This window comes from Pelodiscus sinensis, unplaced genomic scaffold (assembly GCF_049634645.1).
Source record: "Pelodiscus sinensis isolate JC-2024 unplaced genomic scaffold, ASM4963464v1 ctg35, whole genome shotgun sequence".
In the NCBI taxonomy this organism is placed as follows: domain Eukaryota; kingdom Metazoa; phylum Chordata; order Testudines; family Trionychidae; genus Pelodiscus; species Pelodiscus sinensis.
In genome coordinates this window covers 3033635-3052732 of record NW_027465908.1, presented here as the reverse complement: position 1 = coordinate 3052732, position 19098 = coordinate 3033635, and the positions used below count along the sequence as shown (strand labels likewise).

At 42.7% G+C, this 19098-nt stretch overlaps 1 protein-coding gene across 1 annotated transcript in view; it reads right to left on the bottom strand.

Moving 5' to 3' along the window:
• Positions 1 to 15240, bottom strand: part of LOC142818156 (sodium channel regulatory subunit beta-3-like) — a 123127-nt gene extending 107887 nt beyond the window's left edge. The window contains exon 1 of the mRNA XM_075916432.1: positions 15081 to 15240. The gene's annotated coding sequence lies outside the window, so the exon portion shown is untranslated. The remainder of the gene's footprint in view (positions 1 to 15080) is intronic.
• Between the last annotated feature and the right edge of the window lie 3858 nt (positions 15241 to 19098).

Genomic DNA, 19098 nt, shown 5'->3' with positions numbered 1-19098 from the left:
CTGGGCAGGGCTGATCAATCACCTGTGAAGCTGTGCTGCTGCGCAGCTTAGAAGGAATACAGGACACGGCTTGTAAGGGCAAGCTGCTAGCTGGTCGCAAGAGGCTTGGTTTACCTGCACCTCCTCAGGTATAGGCAATGGCAGCTCCTCTTGGCGGTGGATCGCCATTCCTGGTCAACGGGAGATGACGGAAGCAATGCGAACCAGGACACCACTTCCTGCAGCTTCCAATAGCTGGGAACAGTGATCAGTGGCCACTGAGAGTCTCCCATTCCCGTGGAGGTTCAGGCAAACAAAGCATCTTGCGGCCAGCTAGGGGCTTGTCCTTACAAGCGGTGACCCAGAGTTTGAAACTCCCTGATCTATCCTACACAAACTCCCCCATAGTATGAATAACCAGAGGCGCCCTTCTCACTGATTTCGATTAGATTACATGGTGTGTAATGAATTGGTAATGCTTAATGGCAAAGATAGTTCTTACACAGGGATCATAAAAACAATGAGAAGTCAGAATGACAGTCTCAGATTAAGAAGTCCGATATTTTTCCAAGACAGCCAATCTGGGGGGAATTCTTACAAAGTGGTTCTCTCACTATGCTGAAATCCTGCCTGCACTCTGGCGTTTTTCAGGTTACAAGGGGGAGAATGTGGTCTTTAGAAAAGGGGACTGGGAGGCAGGACTCCTGGGTTCTGTTCTTGTTTCTGCCCTGGCTTGGTGTAATATGAATTATTTGTGCTGTGGTAGCTCCTAGCCACCCCAGTGATGGAGCAGGACCCCACTGTGCATGGTGCTGTACAAACACAGAACTACACTATGGCAATATCATTATACGGGATTTTTTGATAATATTGCATCCCACGATAATGAACAGAAATCACAGAATCATAGTATAGTAGAACTAGAAGGAATCTTGAGAGATCACCAAGTCCAGTCCGTACATAGATATGTTTCATATCATTTTAACTTCTAATCATCATTGTTTTAATAAGCAATAAAATATATTGTCTAAATCTCCAGTACATGAGAATAGAGCTTGGAACAGAGCCAATAATAAAGCGCAGAGCCATGTGTGGGGCACTCAACCATGACCAGAAATTAATTCTGAATCCACATAGCTAGCCAAAGCAACTATCGATAGAGAAATCTGTCTCAGAATGGACGATTCAGATGATGTCAGAAATATACCCAGAGCATGGAAGACTGCTAGCAAAATGATTCCAACCAATTTGCTCACAACAGATCAAATCTGAAACACATACTAGTTGGCTCTACCACCATGGTAATAAGTAACTGCAATTGAGAATGTGTTCCTGCCCAGATTTCCCTTTAATCTCAAGAGGTAATCAAATCCAGTCTCCTGCCCTCATGGCAGGACCAAGCACTGTCTAGATCATCCCTGACAGATGTCTGTCTAACCTGCTCCTAAAAATCTCCAGTGATGGAGATTCCACAACCTCCCTGGACAATTTAATTGAAGAGAGTCCAAAACACTCAAGCAAATATCCCCCGATCCAACCCGATGCTGTGATTTTAAGAAGCAATCTTTGAATCATAGAACCATAGAGCTGGAAGAGACCTCAGAAGGTCATCAAGTCCAGCCCCCTGCTCTAGGCAGGACCAATCCCAACTAAATCAACCCACCCAGGGCTTTGTCAAGCCGAGACTTGCTGTACTTGAGTACTCTGTCAACCACTGGTTATTTTATTAGATCAATCACAATTGTTATCAGACAAGTGATGCTAACCCTGCCACTGCAGGGACCCTTGTATATTCTCTCTAATTGGGTCAAATGTACTCAGTTTACCATTTTAAATATATGCAGGAAACAAAAATTCAGACCCAGAATCCCTTTTTTTTAGCCTCTTTGCATAGTCACTGAAAACAAAGTCTCCCATTTCAATTGCAAGCTCTGTGGGGCAGGGACTGTTTTTAATCTTATGTTTGCACACTGATCAGCACCGTGGGCCTCCAAGGAGAGACTTTAGAAAACTCCTCTGGGTGACTATCTGCATGTTTAGGTACCTGAATAACTTAAAATGTGGCCTTTCCAGTCGGAGTAGAACAAAATAAACAAAAAGAAAATGACCTATGACCAGTTGTGTTGATGGTGCACGAGCCAACATAACGTCGGGCTCACTATTCAGGCACCAGCTCCACATGGCTAAGAGGTGCCCATAAGAGCAGCCATACTAGGTCCATCTAGTCCAGTATTCTGTCCTTTGACAGTGTCCAATACCAGGTGTCCCAGAGGGAATGAACAGAACAGGGAAACCTCATGTGATCCCTCCTGCTACTTGGCTAGCATGCTACCTTCCACATCCAAATGACTTAGCCAACCAAACACTGGGTACTTAAGAACAATTTGCACTTCTCTATCAACTTCATGTAACACAAACACTCTAATCACTATTTCCCCCCTACTTCCTCCCCCCGATTGCCTATTTATTTTGGTACTGGATTTTTTAATACTCCATTCATCTGAAGAAGTGGGTTATACCCACGAAAGCTCATGATACCATCTACATGTTTTGCTAGTCTTTAAGGAGATGCTAGACTATTAGTTGTTTATTAAGTTGATCCATCCTCTCGCACCCATTTCCAGCTTCTGACAGACACAGGCTAGGGAGACCATTCCTGCTAATAGCCATTGATGGACCTACCCTCCTTGAATTTATCTAGCTCTTTTTAGAAAAGCTGTTATAGTCTTGGCCTTCGCAATACCCTCTGGCAGGGAGTTTCAACATTGTTTTTGATCAGTCAAGTAAGTGGATTTGCCTCAGAGACACGGGGGAGGTGAGCATAAGTCACATCAGAAAGTAACTTCTTCACACAGTCAGTCATGTATCTTACTACGGCTATGCTGCATGGATGCCAAGAGTTAAGTTTCTAGCTCATAAACAGAATGCCTTTTTAAAAATATGAAATTGTGTTTTTTTGCTTCAGCCTTGGACAAACCAGTTGGGTCAGATGTCCTTACTGCTTACATTTCAACTGCTTAACTTTCCACTGCCTTCTTTGTCCCCCTTTACACTTTATTTCTTTGCACTGTTTGCTCTGGTTTAAACTAGCTTTCCCCACCCCTCCCCCAAAGCACACACCTTTCTCTTTTTGTGTGTCTTGTTGCTAGGGTATTCCAGCCTCCTGGTCCAGAGGCCACAAGATGAAACCTGAAAGTTGGCTTAAGGTGAAGTGTTTATCTGCATTCAAGTGAGGGGAATTTTTTCAGGGCAGGCAGCTTCACTTTACAAGGTAATTGACTCCTTACAACTATTTACACATGCAAACTGTGCGGCTTTCTGAGACTAGGGGTCTGAATCCTGGCTCTACCAATGTCCTGCTGAGTGCGTGAGCACTTGCGTGTGCACCCTGCTTCATTAGAAGACTGGGGGCACAATCCCTACAAAATAGCAGGCTTGTGCATGATCCTTATTGCACTCAGACACTGGGAATTTGCATTACTTTCTAGGCAGATTTCAGAGGAGTCGGGGAAAGGGCACTTCATCCTGGCATTAGTCCAGCTTAAATACAATAATATCTAGCTCTTCTATGATTCTAAGCACTTATAGTTGTAGCTCTTATATATAATACGATAGATGCTGCTCTCAGAGGCACACATACAATTTCTGGAGTCAGCAGGAGACCCACATGCCTATATGAGGGCACTATTAGGTTCCTTCCGTCAGCACTTTAAGCAGTGCATAGTTCCCATCTGCAGAACCCAGCTGCTCAGAGTCTGAATCCTGAAAAGTTATAATGATATGGGGCTGCTATGCAAACATTCTGTACGAGCTGTTTCAGTCCATAGACTGATGAGCTAGCATTGCACAGATACTACTGCAAGAAATACTCACCAGCCTGCATATCAGTTACTGAATCCCAGTAACATGCAATCTCATGCAGATCTCACTTAGGATAATTCTCTATCATAAAATTATAGGACCTGAAGGGTCCTCGAGAGGTCATCTAGTGCAGTCCCCTGCACTAAGTGTTATCTGGACCATCCTGGACAGGTGTTTGTCTAATCTGCATTTAAATATTTCCAGTGTTGGAGATTTCACAACCGCCGTAGGCAATTTATTCCAGTGTTTAACCACCCTGACAGGAAGGAAGTTTCCCTAATGTCCAACCTAAACTGCTCTTGCTGCAATTTAAGCCCATTGCTTCTTGTCCTATCATCAGAAGTTTAGAAGAATAATTTTTTTCCTCCTTATACTTACTGTTGAGGCACTTGAAAACTGTTATCATATCCACACTCAGTCTTCTCTTCTCCAGACTGAACAAAGCCAGGGTTTTCAATTTTCTTTCATTGGTCATGTTTGCTAGACTTTTTTAGGTGTTTTTCTCTGGACTTTTTCCAATTTGTCCACATCTTTCCTGAAATGTGGCACCCAGAGCTGGATACAATACTCCAATTGAGGCCTAATCTTCTTGGCAGAATTACTACCCTAGTAATCAGGAAACTTAATTTTAGTGTTTGCATTATACATTTAATGACCAAATAGGTCATAAGTTGACAGGACCCTTAAAGAAAGAAAGACCTATGATGACTCTGGGACTTGTAATTTTAGGGAGCGGAATGCATCTCCCCTGACATTAACTCAGATGTAAGCTTTGTATTTTTAAAACATACGCTATCGAATTTACATTGTTGAAGAATTTTTCCATTACCTTTTCAGCAGTACCACTTCCATAAAATGGACCATCTAAGATGGCACAGCCAGGCCATGGCTACATTGTTTGTGGCTGTGGGAAGAAGATAAATGTAGCTGATCATTTTATTTCTCCCACATGTCTCCCAACAGCTGTTGGTTTTCCAATAGGTTCATTAAAGTTGCAACATCTATTAAAATTAGAAATGGCTATTGCGATGCTGGAGAGACAAAATCAGCCGATAGTCTCTGTAATGGCAGGGTTTTATTGACAGTGGACTTCATCAGTGAGCAATGCCTAGTCATCTATCAAACATGATAGAAACGCAAGGTATCCAAAACTATGTACTTTCATATGCACATATATTGCACGGCACACAACATATTATAATGAGAATGTTCAGCACTGACAATATGAGGCAAAAGGGGAGGCAATTGTTCCAGGGCTCTACATTTAGGGCTCCCCCATGAACATCAGTTATGTCTGTAAATACAGTGAAATGGGAAAGAGTGTGGGGCTGTAGTAAACAGGACATTCCAAGCTCTGCTCTTGGGCCTTGACAAGGTCCCAGTGTGGTCTCAAGCACTGCACAATTTGGGGCACCCCTGATTTAAAGTCAGGGCCCGAACCAACACCTAGGTCCCCAAGATTAAAAAACACCCCACCCTCGCGAACTCGCATATTCAGGCATTTCCACCATCTGCTGGTACTAGAGCTTTCATGCACTGAAATGCCTTATCTCCTGCATCATGTCTGAGTGTGCTTGTTAAACCGGCTTTGATCAGGAAAACTGTTTCCAAATCAAGACAAATCAAAGCAGCTGAAAAACTAGCACAGACCCACCATTGCCACAGATACCCGATGAGTGGAGGCTTTCTGGCAACCTTACAAATTTCCATCTCTCCTTTCATGCTGTAATCACTCGGTCTATCTAGCCCCTAGGTCACAGCCACATAGAGGAATACGCTGTTTGCATTCTTAATGGCAATTGGTTCTTTACTCAGACGTTAATTGGATTCCATTTAGCTTAACATTTTAATCATTCCAGCTGGAAGGTGAGGCAAGAAATTACAAATCCATTACAAATGAATGAAAAATGACAGGCTGGAGAAAAGAATACAGGCTAAGAAATGCCAGCTGCAGACCTCACTTTCCCTGTGTGGTTTGACTACACTATAAAGCCTTCTGGGAAAAATCTCTATACTGAATGACGGTAGCTGCAGAGGTAAGAACTGTTGTGCGGTGTCCTTAAACCCCCACGAGATGTTATCTTCACAGCTTATTAAGGATCATTTAAATGCTAACATTACTAAGCATGGCTATTTAGGAAAAGAACTCAACTGGAATCAACTTCAACCAGTTCATTGCTGTCGGAGTATCTTTGTATCTTTCCAAAATTTTCAGCAGAATAACAATAAGCCACTTTGCTGCCTAATGCATGGGGCACACAGGACTGCATGTATTGTGTCGGCTACTCCAGTGCATCCTTGATTTGCTACACTTATCCCCACTGAGCAGCAATCATGTTTGAGGGGCAGAGTGGCAACTTGAGTTGGTCAAAAATTGCCAGAATTTCCATTTTCAATGGGAAAAAAGACTTGTGCAAACATTTCATTTCAATTGATTTCAGCTAGCTGGTTCAATTTTTTGACCAAGTATTTTATAGAAACAAATTAACATGAACACACGCACACACAAAATAAGTAAAAGGGAGACGTTGTTGTGAAAACGAGCAACTTGGATACCAATATTTGGTGCCCACTTAGTCCTAGTTCTGCTCTCTATCATTCTCGGATTGTCAATAAATCCAAGAAAATTCCAATGCAAGGAATTCCATTGACTTTAATAGGTTAGCCGTGAGTAAAGATTGTAGAATCAGGCTTTATATATTGAATCACTGGTACTACTCACATGAATAAAGTTTGCAGGATGAGGTCCATTGTTTCTAATGTACGACAGAAAGGTAAAGGGGAATGAAACCTAGCACCTAATGTTCCAGCTTCTCCCCATCACAGTCTAAAAGGTGCTTCCCCTCCAGCCATATGTCTCCAACATTTAAGAAAAGTTTTGAGAAATCATCACCATTCATTAGAATTAAAGCAATGTCTAGATTACAGCAGTGCCCAGTGAGGATCAGAGCTCCACTGTGCCAGACACTTTTTCAGACACATTGTAAGAGATGGTGCTGACCCCAAAGAGCTTACTCTCTAACCAGAAGAGACAGTGAAAGATGAGAGAGGAAACTGAGGCCCCAAAATGGAACGGACTTGTGCAAGATTACACGGTAGGTCAGAGTGAGCGCCTTGGTGCCCCATTCCCGTGCTCTAGTCTCTGGACAGCCCCCCCAGCTGCTCCACTTCAATTTAACACTTGCACAGACTTCAGAAAGCTGCACTAAGAAACAGGCGACAGTACAGAACTGTGCAGGCCAGATGCCTGTGAAATCCTTACTATAAGTGATAAAAATAATAAGAGATTTTCTTTTTAAAATTCAGGAAGAGCCACACAGAAAGACTGTGCCAGCTGAGAAACAGAAATGGTATGTGGGCATGTCATTGGAGAGCCAGCCTGTCAGCTGGGATCCGAGCAAATGTTTACAGGGGTCAAAGCCTTTCCCTCCAGTGAGGACTGAACACTTCACTAGCTCAGCGTGCACCAACACGCAACTACACCTCTAGTCCTGGTCCCATTTCTGCCCAAGAGAGCAGTGGAGAAACTGGGTGTGATGGACCCAGCATCCCACATTTCCATCAGGTTTAATAGCAAACCAAATATTTGTGCTCCTGGCTATTGCCTGGGCACAAAACACCTAACACACACACAGGCCTGCCCTCCGCACCATGTGCATGAGGTTAAGAGTCTCGCTGAAGACAGTGGAGCAAAGGTTTGTAGAACTGAGGCGCGCACACAAGGTACTTTGTGTTGTAACAAAGCAGTGCGCAGTGCTCTTGAGCCAAAAGTAGAACCATAGACTCAAGGGCTGGAAAGGACTGCCAGGGTCACCTCGTCTAATCCTCTGCCATGCTGCACAATTCGTTGTGTCTAAGCTATCCAAGACAGATGGCTACCAGCCTCCTTTTGAAAATGTTCGTGACGGGGCTTCCATAACTCTCTCCCTCGTGTGCCGGTCAGTTGCCACCCTGTACGTAGAGGCAGCTGCTTTTCACTGGTGGTTTTAGTAATTTTTAATATTTCTTATTTTGAGGGTAGGAATCCAGCAAGGTTACTGCAGATACGCAGGGAGAGTTTTTGCCTCCTGCAGGTAGTCAGTGCATTCAGTTCTAAGGGAACCACTCTTTTCCCCCCAGAAAGCTCGACATGACTTGAATGATAACACAGCATTGGCCTTTATATGCTTATTAGTCTGCTTATTAGCCTGTTCTCCTTCCTGATCTTGTTGTATTTATTCCGTCTGCTGCAAATAAAGATAATTCTGCTCTCTAAGGGGGAAATCCCACCCCCAGCTCTCAGCCCATGTATCTTTCTGCTGGCAATATCCACTAAGGCAGGGTTGGGGAAAAAGTAATCTCAAGTCAAAGGCCACTACTCCAAGTCCAGCCTCTAGTCAGAAATGTTCTCTGCAGTCCTCAAAACCCCTCCCATGTTGGGTGATTAGCCTGTGGGTCCATAGGGCAGCAGACCCACTGGCTCCTGTGGCTCCATCCAAGAGAACCACTGTGTGAGACATCGCGGGAGGTGCACTTCTGAAATCCCTTTTCCCCAGAGGAGTAGATCTATATCAGTTCTGCTGCTGACAGGCAGAGCCTGATTCAAAGCCTACTGAAGTCAAAAGGGATATTTCCATCGACCTTATTTAACTTTGCATCATGCCCTTGCAGAGATTAGAAGGGTTAAGATTTGGGTCTAAAAGGCTGTTTCCTAAGCTCCACACTACCCAGTCCTGGTCTACACTTAAAATTTAGATCAACCTAGCTATGAAGGTTGATCTATAAAATTCACAGCCCTGGAATGCTGTCTTTAAACTGACATGGTCCTGCAGCACCTTAGAGATGAACAAAAAAAGGTAGATAGTGTCATGAGCTTTCGTGGGCACTACCCACTTCTTCAGATGTGTTTCATACACACTATGTGTTTCATCTGAAGAAGTGGGTTGTGCCCATGAAAGCTCATGACACTATCTACATTTTTTGGCACTTTAAGGTGCTGCAGGACTGCTTATTGTTTTTTAATTTCCTTCAGTTACAGACTAACACGGCTACCCCTCAGATTGTTATGCTGACATAACACTCAGGCTGCGTCTAGATTGGCGTGATTTTCCAGAAATGCTTTTAACAGAAAAGTTTTCAGTTAAAAGCATTTTTGGAACAGAGCATCTAGATTGGCACAGACGCTTTTCCGCAAAAGTACTTTTTGCGGAAAAGCGTCCTTGCCAACCTAGACACGCTTTTCCGCAAAAAAGCCCAGATCGCCATTTTCGCAATCGGGGCTTTTTTGCGGAAAACAAATCTGAGCTGTCTACACTGGGGACTTTTGCCTGAACAGGAGCAGAATCGTATTTCCGCAAGAAGCACTGATTTCTTACAGTAGGAAGTCAGTGTTTTTGTGGAAATTCAAGCGGCCAGTGTATACAGCTGGCAAGTTTTTCTGGAAAAGCAGCTGATTTTCCGGAAAAACTGGCCAGTCTAAACACAGCCTCAGGGTATATCTACACTAGCCCCCTAGTTCTTACTAGGGAGGCTAATCAGGGTGACTGAAATCGCTAATGAAGCACAGGATTTAAATATCCTGTGCTTGATTAGCATATTCCCGGCCGGTTGCCATTTTGGAAACTGAGTAGCCCGAAGTAACTGCCCGCGTCTATACGCGGCAGAGAAGCGCGATTCCGAGATAAACCCCTTACTTCAAATTAACAGTTAAACTGTGAATTAACAGTTAAACAGAATGAGGTTTAACTGTTAATTCGAACTAAGGGGCTTCTCTCAGAATCGCGCTTCTCTGCCACGTGTAGACGCGGGCAGTTACTTCGGGCTAGTCAATTTCCAGAACGGCGACCGGCCGGGAATATGCTAATCAAGCACAGGATATTTAAATCCCACGCTTCATTAGCAATTTCAGTCACCCACATTAGCCTCCCTAGTTCAAACTAGGGGGCTAGTGTAGACATACCCTCACAGAGAATTCTTTCATCTACCAACCTTGCGCCACTACAGGAGTGGATCGCTAGGCCAATGATTCTCAACCAGGGATGTGTGTGTACCCCTGGGGTGTACTCAGAGGTCCTGTGGGGCTACATCAACTTATCTAGGTCAGTTTCTCAACCTGGAGGTCACTCACAGGGAAGATTTAAGGGTGTTGCAAGTGCAGGACCAGCCTTAGGGGCTGGCAAGCAGGATAATTGCCCAGGGCTCCATGCCACAAGGGTCCTGCAAAGCTAAATTACATGCTTCAGCCCTGGGCAATGGGACTGGGTGGCAGGGCTCAGGTTTCAGATTCCTGAAAGAGGTCCAGTTGTTGGGAAAGACTGAGAATCACAGACCTACACCGACAGGAAAAGAAACAACAACCCTCTATCGGCATAGCAAGGGGCTACTCTATGACGCTGCTGCAGCAATGTCACTGTTGCACCCACATTGTAGACAGGCTTTGTGTCTATTGAGAATTTAGCCCTCACCTGTTCTGCCGGGTTACCAAACACGTTCATAAGGGTCATGCTAGAGTTCCCCGCACTTTAAAATTCACAGTGGGAAAATGGAAACCTAGTTTCCAGGCCTCCAGGTGATTCATCCAGTCATTTGCAGTCCAAAGCAATCAACTTTAGCCATGGAAATACAGCAATTAATGTCGACACAAAGGAGTACAATTCAGTGCTTGTTAGCACTCCACACCACAGAAAGCACTTAGCCGAGAATTAATCAGATGATATTAGTCTGTTTAGCACACAACATTGAAAGTGTAACCTGGGGCACCAAGGTCAATATCAGCAAAGAAATAAAAAGTTCGCCTCACTTTTATTACTGTTTACACAGCACAGTTCCACAAACAAGGAATTCACTTCCCTCCTCTGAAAATCATACCAAACCAGACCAAGGAAGAAGTACAGGTAGGTTAATTAACTTTAATAGAATGAAAACTAATGATTTTTGAGCACCTGGGTAGAGCCCTATGCAGATTCAAAATTTTGTATCCACATCTGCATTTGTATCCACAAAAATGAGCCACCAATGTCCACATGAGTTCTGAATCACCTATGAACAACCAGTACAGAATCAGAACACTTCCAAGCAGCCCAGATGTGCTTAATGCCTCATGATTAACAGCTGTGGAGCATGTCTGATTTCAGGTAGCTCATTAGGCCATAAAGACATCAGCAGGATTGGGGGCCCCTTGTGCAGGGTGCTGTGTAAATCCAGGCATTGCTGCTCTGCAAATGGTTTATGATTGTAATTAATTCTACACAGGAAGCCAGTGGGACTGTCTCCAATAGAGCTGTTTTCAGGCACAGAATTACCCATGACTATATGTTACAGGAAGGATTTGGGATGGGCCATGAAATCAAAGCATATCTCTGTCGCACCGAGCTCACTGTTTGAAGGTAATCTGTGTGGACATAAGCTCTTCTTGGCACGGAACATAGTTTCCAGCACGATGGGATCCCATTACTGATTGGGATAGCTTGCTGCTGCTACCTCCTCTAATTAATGGGCTGAATTTGGCCAATGTATTCTCCACTGTGCCCTATAGACCAGCAAACTTGCACTATCAAGGAAATGAGGTCCGTTCGACAAATCCTGCCCACTCTCAACAGAATATGCACATCTTTATGAGGCAAACAGCATGGTCTTAATGGATACAGCACAGGTCTGATTTGTACTCCTGAATCTGCCATGGAGATTGTGTGTGACTAGGTCCTGGATGTCAAGCTGTGGAGTACCCATAATCCCATTGCCCTTCAACAGTGTGGTGGGGTTTCCAGCATTTCTGAGAAATCAGTCTTAACCTGAAGTAGTATAGGAGTGTCATCACATGTAGATTGAAGTGCCTACGTTTGAGCCACTTGATTTGTTAGTGCCCAACTTGGGACGCTTCAAAAGAATTGGATTTTCAAAGGGGGGTGCTCAGCAGTTTCACATTCTCTAAGATGCTTCAATGTGTGCATCTAAAAACACTAGCTGTTTTTAAAAATCTTCAGTCATTCATTTGCAAAAAGCATTGGAATCCTTGACTGGAGAGACCTCTAGAAAGATAAGAGTGTTTTTGAGAAAGTGAAACATAGCATATATGGAGGGAGGAGAAAGAGGTTTGTATACAGTAAAGACCAGCATGAACCTTTGCCCCAAACCTCCTGTTCAACATCTTGTTGAAGTCTGAAAAGTTTGGCTCTTCAGTTTCTCTCCATCTTTTGTAATATCTGCTACCACTCTGAATCATCTTGTTCTGCCCAGAGCTGGAAGCAGAAGTGATACAGGTTGTTCTTGTCATATTTCCAGCAGCAACAGAAATGGAAAGGTCCAGAAATATCATGTGCAAAAAGTACGACTTGCCTGACCTGCAGCCTAAATCTGCAGCCTAAATCTGCAGCCTAAACCTGCAGCCTAAATCTGCCTAAGTCTCCAAACCCCCTGAGGTTGACCTAACACAGTATTTCTCAACAAGAGGTAAAAGTACCCTTAGGGGTACTCGAGAGAAGTCTGGGGGACGAGGGATGTCAACACAACTGAAATTTAGAAATTTGGAGGAAATGGAATTTTTGTTTTAAGTTTTACAGCACTTTATTATTTTTGTATTTTTACACCCCAAAATTTCATCGCCCGCCCAGCTACGATTAAGTTGTTTAAACAAATGTCTTGCAATGGTAGAAATTTTGTGGGTCTGTCTGAAAACTATAGGTACTGGGGGTACTTACAATTTTTTTTAAAGGGGTACTTCATAAAAAAAAATCTTGAGAAACACTGACCTAACACGTCTATCATAACCACTGGCAGACCAAAATAGAACTTCAGGCCAAATTCTGGTCCCATAAAAGATAACAACAGACCTCGCATTGACTCCAGTGGTAATATGCTTTGGCATTTTACCTGTCACCTGCTGAGGGCTGGCAAGGAATGTCCTGACCCAAAGCCCATCTTGATAATGAAAATACTGCAAATGATTAAGTTATTTATTTTTCCATTTGGGGAACTCAGGTGAGCCACAGCTTCTCAGTCCTATCCCCCTACCCTAGCACTACATAGTCTCCATACCTTCCCCACCACTAGTCTTGTGAAATTTCCCACGTTAGAAAGCAGGTGGCTTTTTAGTCTGTGTACCCGAGAAGCTACTAGAAAAGCCACAGTGCTGTGTTCGGGCCAGAACAAAAGCCCTGTGAGACTGCATTATAATATCCCAGACCAGGGACTGAGATGGAACCGCTGAAATGAGCCACCTTCCACTCTGATACTCCAAGCACCGCCAGGCTGACCCTGTAGCAGTCTTGCCTTGGCCAACAAACTCAGTTTCCTTTGTTTATTTAACACCTGTTCCAACCTCACGCTCTTGGAGCTGAAAGCAGAGCTAAATGCAGTCAGGGATGGGCAACCTATCAGAGAGCGAGCTCCAGCAATAGGACAGGAACTGTTCTGTTCAGTCCCCAGCAAGTCCGTTCCAACCTGATCTTCTTGAGTTCAAAGTCTATGCTTTCCAACCTTCCACAAACCCGGAAACCCCATTGATGAAACTTTGCACTAATCCCTCCGCTGAAGCAAGAGTGCATCCTATGCAGATTCAAGGGCATATTTGGATACCAGCAGGCCTGTGTTACAGATTACAGAGCAGAAACGTGGACAGTGCTGTCTGAAGATAGAAAAGCAGCGAGGTCCGGTTCTGCAAGTCTTGCATATGTACAATGCCTATTGGCTTGCCTGAATGAATTGTTTGCACAATTCAGGGGATTAGGTAGGTAGATGATGCTCCATATTGCAACTCTACTTATGCAACTAGGGCTGGGTCTGGCTGAGAGATAAGGGGAATGCATTTGCAAATTGGAATTAAGCATTTAGATGACCATTTTTAAAATGTTCTACTCCCCAAAAGTATCACTCACACTGTGTGTATTTTGGCTTGTTCTAAGACTGTGACGTGAGTTCAGTAGAGCTAAGCTTCATTCGAACAGAGGCACATTGAAAAAGAACCCCCCCCAAAAAAAAAACCCCCAGCAAAAGCCTTGTAATTGACACATACTGGCCCCTTTGGCTCCTTTGCAGAAACAGGACCAAGGACTGAATGGGGAGATAGGATCAGATCCAAAGCTCATGGAAACTCTCCTCTGGAAAGCACCTCAGTCTTCAGTCAAGCAATGGCTTTCCTATTAATGTCATGTTTTCTTATTCATGTTTTGTTGGCACTATCATCTCTTGCAGCTATTTGGTAAAAGTATGTTCATAATTTTATCTCAATTTTCTTTAAGGTGACATTTGTGCTGGCCAAATATGTCAATCTATAAAGCTCCCAGGATACTGAACTCTTAGAATCATAGCATTGGAAGAGACCTCGGGAGGTCATCAAGTCCAACCCCCTACTAAAAGCCGGACCAATCTTTTATTTATCCATTGTGCAACATGTGCAGAAGCAGTGCGAGATCACTCCCATGGAACTCAACAATCCATGACACGAAGGGACCCATAATAGGAACCAAAGCAAATAATAGTCCCACACAAGACACAATCAGTCAGTTGTACTCACTGTCACACAATATCACTGAAGGCAAGAACTTAGCAAAGACAAAAGGTATTGGACATTTATATAAAAAAGATATAGAGAGAATACAAATATCCAGAGGTATAATAATAAGTTTTTAAAATAAGCAAGAATTTGGAGTGGGATATGATGCCAAACTAGCAAGGAGTTAAGTGGTATATGAATGTTGTGTTGGCCTTCTGCACAGCATTGGGAAGACCATATCCATTCTCTCTTTCAAGTGCAGCAGGAGGGCAGGTATTGCTGGAATTTAGTTCTTCCTCTCTCTTGCACAGTTTTCCGCAAAATGTTTTTGAGCTTCTTTGTGAATCAGATCACATAAAAGCTGCCTTCTGTGTAACAATGATAAAAGAGCCAGAGGTATCAACTAGAAATGTCAGCAAGAGCCAGGGCTGTCCAGGGCTATTGTGTCTCATGCCAAACATGAAACATAATAAAGAGCTATGACAGCATGTCAGCAGGTCCAGCTTTTGTGCACATCATAAACCACACATCACAACCCCCTATCCTAGCTGGCATTCTCAGCAGGAAGTCTAAAAACAATGAAGAGTGAGTTTCTATCTTTAGAAAGTGAGAACTGCCAGACTGGATCAGACTAGCACTTCACCTAACCCAGTGTCCTGACTGTGACAACAACCAGTACCAGCTGCTTCACAGGACGGTGCAAGAAACACAGCAGTTATGGGATAACTTGTTCCCAGAAAAAGTTTCCTCCTAACCCTAATTGCCCATTTACCTTCAGTCCAAGGCCTCTGCAATGAAGTCTTAAATTCTTCCCTGAACAATATCTAGGGTGCACATCAGAAAAAAAAACAAAGGAGAGTAAGTCCAAGTCAATATTTCCTTTCAGAGCTTGAGCAAGAGATCAGGTTGTTTTGCAAGAACAGTTCTAAGTCGTATTGCTGAAGCCAAAGTAACCAGAGAGTTTACAGCACAGCCTCAATGTCTTCCTCATTCTTACATTTACCTTCAAGAGACAAAGGATATGTAAATACATTAAAGGGAAACTGCATAAGGTGGTAAATCATTAAATGGGACAATGTGGTTATTTAACTCACCACAAATAGCATTTAGAGTCTAAAACTAAATACTGTATCTAAAAATAATTTTCACCCCTACCAGAAATCCGAGTTCAAAGATTTTCTGAGCACCTCCGGGGCATAGAATCAACAATTTCTTCTTCCTCACAAATAAGGAATCAGCTTTGTATTGCCGGAAGACATGACACCATTCAGATTCAAGTCTCAGCGAGGGAGCACAGTTTCCAGGGTTTCTCTGCAACCTCGAAACAAGAAACATCCTTTTGGCTCCCAGGGAACCCTGAATTCTGCTGTGGTCACATGATTCCAGGGTTTTAAACAAACGTACCCCGACATTTTAAGAGCTGGTAACACAAGTTCCCTCTGATTCCCCTGCAGCTTCAGGTTCTGCAGTTTAGCCCTGGTCAATACAACAAGCTTTTGTCAGTACTGTATAACTATGTCACTCAGGGTATGTCTAGACTACAGAGTTTTGTCGACAGAAGTTTTGTCGACAGATACTGTCGACAAAGCTTCTGTCGACAAAGAGCGTCTAGACTACATCCAGGTCTGTCGACAAAGCAAGCCACTTTGTCGACATAACAGTGTGGACGCAAAGGACAGTGTAGATGCAATAATGCCTTCTATCGACAGAACTCTGTCGACAAAAGGCGTTATTCCTCGTAGAATGAGGTTTACATACGTCGACAAAACTGCTGAGTTTTGTCAACGTTATGTCGACATAACTCAAAGGCAGTGTGGATGCAGGTATAGTTTTGTCGACAAAAGTCCACTTTTGTCGACAAAACCCTGTAGTCTAGACACACCCTCAGAGTCATGCAGTTATATCAACTGAACTCCCAGGCTTCTCCCGTCCACATAGATACCACATCTTGGGGCGATGAAGCATTTAGGCCAACAGAAGCACTTCAGCCTATGCAGACAGAATCTTCACTGCATGCTGGAGCGCTCTAAATGTAGACAAGCCCTTGCTCTTTGATTTATGCTCTCTGGGCCCAGTTCATGGTTCTCCTTGGGCCACCTTACAGCAGTTTGAGTGGTACAAACTGGAAACAAAGCAACCATCCTCCCATATCTCCAACACCACTTTTCTCCAGTGGGCCCCGGCAGCTGCAGGAGCCTCCTCTTGTGGTCCCACAAGGCGCGCTCCATGACAATAAGAAGTGGCTGGGAGATATTCCACCAGTAGGGAGCAGAGCAACCAGGACAGCCCTATTGCCAGACTATTTCCCAGTTCGTATGAGCTGCCCAAATGAGACCCAAGCTCAGAGAGGGGCATATAAGCAACCAACTTACATCTCTGCCCGGGTGCAGTCAGAGAGAGAGTCTCTCCTCATAGATCTAAAGCAGCCTTTTCAATTTCATTTTTAAAACTTAAATTCAATGAATGGTTTTAAAAACTAAACATATTTAAAATTACATTTTTAAATTGACAATGTATGGTCAGGCCTAGGCAGGCTTACTGTAATCAAGTAAAATAATTTAAATTCAATATAAGCAATGCATGTTTAGTACACAGTCACCCCTTCAAAACCGGTAGAAGCCATAGACAATCAGGGATTGCTGAAATGTTAAAGTAGTTTTGACAGCAATAGCATATATAGATGCAGAGAGAACATTGTATTCCTTTCAGTTTATGCAGCTAGTTCGGTTCAATGATTAGCTCAATCAAAGTTAAGAAACCAGCTGGGAATTGAAAAACTCATTTTTTTTTCAATCGATGAATAAAATCTAGGTGTAAGGGGATGAGAACTACTAGTTGTAAAATCTGGCTGTGCCCACGAAAGCTCATGATACCATCTTCATGTTTTGTTAGTCTATAAAGTGCTACCACCAGACCATTTGTTGTTTTTTTCTGTAACAGACTAACTCAGCTACCCCCTGAAGCTCCAGAAATTCATTAATTACGGATAATATTTCCTTTGTTTAATAAAGTCTTAGAGGGGTAACAGTGTTAGGGTGTGTCTAGACAGCAGCACTATTTTGGGATACTTCCGGTATCCTGAAATAGCGTTTTCCGCATCTTGACAGTGTGCCCATTATTTCAAAATAACGGGCATGCTATTCTGATGTGCCTGTAAACCTCATTCTACATGGTGTCTAGACAGCACCAAATTTTGAAATAAGCTATTTCAAAATTAACTCAAAATAAGCTACGTAATTTGTGTAGCTCAAATTGCATAGTTTATTTCAAGCTAAGGGCGCAGTGTAGACGCACCTTTAGTCTGTACATTTGAAAACATATAGTCCTGTTGTTGTTTAATAAAGTTAGTTTTAAATTCAAAACACGTTTTGATAAACTTTTTTTTTCCTTTTGTGTCCCCTACATTTAAGGAAGATTTATTTACTAAAATAATTATAATGATGTTTTGTGTATTGTAATTGCATTTGAATTTTCATTCAAACAGAACTTGACACAAAAGACAAGTAAAAAAATTACTTATCTAGTTAATACTTATCTAGTAATTAAGAGATATGCCGTTCATCATCTCCCAACTTGATAAAAAGTATAACAAATTAAGACTCTGAATAAATGTATGTGTAGCTATAAAACTGCTAAAATAAATCTATATGCATATAGTATACTTTTCTAATTAGTCAAAATAGCACCCAGTTTAGTGCAATGGCTATATTTAGTTGCAAATTAAAATGCTATTGGTTGGTAACCAATCTTTTTAAAGAAAAATAACTACAAAGTAGAAATGCAAAAGGTGTTGATAAAGGATATATCAACTCGAGATTTCCTGCTTGAAAATTTAAATTAGGATTATAATAGGTGATTTAAACAATCTAGCCTGCTCTTAAGAGACTTTAACAATTCTTTAGCTCCAAAACTATACAGAAATGAAGATGGAAATGTCTGAGACATGAAGCCAGAACATCTCCCATTAGGCCACTGGAGAAACATGGGAAAGGGGCTGATTGAAGGACTCCTTCTGAGAACACTAGTCAGACAGGGAAAACTTGTGGGACTTAACAACACAGAGAACATACAAGCAAGCACTCCAGGATAGACAGGGATTGCAGAACCTTGTTTGTACCTTAAATGGCACTTGACAGCATGGGAAAGATTCAGTGAGGGACATCCAGAAAACAATCCCAATTAGCTAAGAGTGTCCTGCTTTTCGAGCCCTTTCAAGTCCTGTCTCAGTTTTCAGTTTGTTTTTTAACCCTCATCTTGCTCAAAGCTCTCTGACACTGTTTTGTGTAAGTTATTCAAAATTCTAAGAAGGCAGAGATAAGGAACAAGGACCCAAACTCTTTCACAGCTATCATAACAGTAAAAGGTTTATATAAACCTAATATAACTACCTTACACTAAATTTCCATTGTCACTAATCCTACATTGCATGTTACTTTGGACTTGGCCTTAGAAAGCCTTGTTTCTATTTCAGAAACACTGACCTACTGCGTGACTGTGGCCAAGTGGCATGTCAAAAAAAGAGACATATTAGGGTTGTAAAAAGGACAGATAAGGGCAACAAAAATGGTAAAGGGTATGGAACAGTTTCCATATGATAATGAGGAGAGTTTAGAGCCCAGCACTTTTCAGCTTATTATAAACTCTAGGGCTACATCTATACACGCAGCTTCTTGAGTGAGAAATATGCAAATGAGGCTAAGTGTGGAATACCTAATAAGCTGCCATTTTTGCAGAAGAGGCTCTTGCACCAGAAGGAGTGGTCTACACTGCCCCTTCTTGTGCAAGAAAAA